The sequence below is a fragment of the Oratosquilla oratoria genome, chromosome 1 (assembly GCF_046742065.1).
Source record: "Oratosquilla oratoria isolate Oo_2021 chromosome 1, ASM4674206v1, whole genome shotgun sequence".
NCBI classification, from domain to species: Eukaryota; Metazoa; Arthropoda; class Malacostraca; order Stomatopoda; family Squillidae; genus Oratosquilla; species Oratosquilla oratoria.
Window position 1 is genome coordinate 96,287,723 of NC_134777.1, and position 2,500 is coordinate 96,290,222.

Genomic DNA, 2,500 nt, shown 5'->3' on the forward strand with positions numbered 1-2,500 from the left:
GTACAAAGGAAGTAAAGAAAGTGGCAATAATCATTGCAAATAACATGTCTCCTGATAAACAGATAAACAAAATTATCGGAGAATCCTACAACTTGCTAAGATCAATAAATTGGCTTCTACCTACTTGGACGAAGTGGTAAAGGAAATACTAGTCACACTGATAAGGCCTAGACTGGAGTATGCTACAACACTATGGTCAACCAGTACTAAAAAGAATATAAAGAAAATTTAAAGAATCCAGAGAGCAACTACAAAGATAGCTCCAACACTACATAATGTCATATATGGACAGATTGTCAAAACTGAAATTACCGAGTCTGGAACAAAGAGAAAGAAGGGACTTGCCAATGATCTAAAGAATCATGAAAGGCGTGGAGGTCCTTGATAGAGAAGACTTATTAAATTGAAAAAAAGCTTTTCCACACAGAGTGGTGGATATCTGGAATAAATTGGATGAAATAATAGTACCTGCAAAAACTATACATGAATTTAAGAGCAAACTAGGGACTGCGAAATACAAAGACGGGACAACACGAGCGTAGCTCCCTTCCCATAAGATACAACTAGGTAAATACACACACACACATATAAACATACATGTACACGGATTATCGAGTACTAGGCATGAGATATTTGTCATCCATAGAAAATGGTTATTGAAGGGCTGACTCAGTGAGAGAAAATATGTTATCATTATTTCTTAATATAGTCGGAATGCTTCACATCCCAAAGCGCCTCTTGTGGTTATATCTTCACCATTAGAGTATGAATAACTTCAGTATTCCACTCCATCATGGCGAAAAGTGTATATATCAAGCAAATGATGAAAAGAGTTTTTGCGCGTAAGAAAAATTACAATGCATACATACACCAGTATTCAAACGGCTGTTTGATTATTGCCACAATATACATTTCATAAATTTTATTTTCTCATTCAAGATAATTCTATATTATTAAATAATTCATCTCTTATTACTAAATAAGCTGTATACATATATTCTAAATATGTCGTAAATATGAATACTATTAACATATAAGCTGTATACATATATTCTAAATATGTCGTAAATATGAATACTATTAACATATATCTTCAGTTTCTTTCCCTCGTGTCTCTTCCGAGGTGTGGACAACAACGATATTGCGTTGGGGTCCCTAGGATTGGATTCCAACCCAAATTCTCCAGCGTTGGACGAAATCAATCCCTAGACTCGGAATCCAACCTACCCGTTGACTAGTGTAACCGTACCTTTAGATGCCACAAAAGCTTTCTAAACAGTGATTTCTATAACGTAATACAGATTTTCATAATGGCCCAAGTGTGCCAATAAAAAGGTTAATAATGGTGATTTATTACTGCTAGGTAAAACTAATTGTTCTTTATACATGTAAGATACATTATCTTACACGCTGTATAAAAACAAAACTCTACAAATATCGCTAAGAATATGTCAATCCGGTTCAGCATATGACAAGTGTTTTTATTTTTGTATATTGCACCCCCTTATTTAGCCAGCTACTAAGATGTGATAATAGTGAACATATCATAAAACTGAAATTAAATTGCATTATAGGTCCATCAAAAGAAATTTGCTGTTCCATACATTGTTTAGTCATTATAATTTCATTGGACTCGGAAAACAAATAATTTCTACAGTTTAGAAAATTCGAAAGTTAAACTGTGTCTGTGCGAGAACGTGGTTTTATGTAAATTGAATTACATAATTATCAGTGATGTCGATGACTTCGTCGATGCATCGGCCCCGTCCTAACATCCTATTTTCTCTCTTGTTTTGTTTAATTTTCACTTGTCTTATAGTTATTTTCTCTGTGTAATTTCTTTGTTATTCACTCATTATTTCTCCTGATTTTATTTTTCTAAACTTATTTATCTGATGAATTTAATCAGAATTTCCAAAAAATAATATCTCATAATTTGTTTCCATAACGTTTTAAAAAAGGCCATTTTGTATTATTGTAAAATATTCTAGCTCCATTATTTAGTTCTACGTTTATGTTATGCACGTGTATATCATTGTTGCTGGGCTGTTATCATAAGCTTTCTTCTGCCTTTCTGAGTTCTGTATGTTATTAATATATGATTATTATCCCCCTCTCTTCTCCTATTCTTTTCTTCCCAATCGTGTATTTTCCTCAGTAGTTCTTTCTTCATTTTCATTATTTCTAAATTTGATATTTAACAGCTTGCGGAACTCGACACGATCATAATTCATCAAACACTGACGATACAGGAAAAATGAACATAATTAATAACGTCACTGCAGAGTAGATGGCGCCACGAGTAGGTTTTACGAGAATGGCTGAAGCAGACGATGTTTGGTGATACGATCAGAAATTTCAAATTGCAATGAATAAGAAAAAATAGTTTTTGTGTAATTTATTTAACAATTATTGACTTTAGTATATACTAAAAACATGTTCCGGTAAATTACATACCTTTAATTTTCAAAGTGGTTACACTTTAAGTCAGAATTGACCA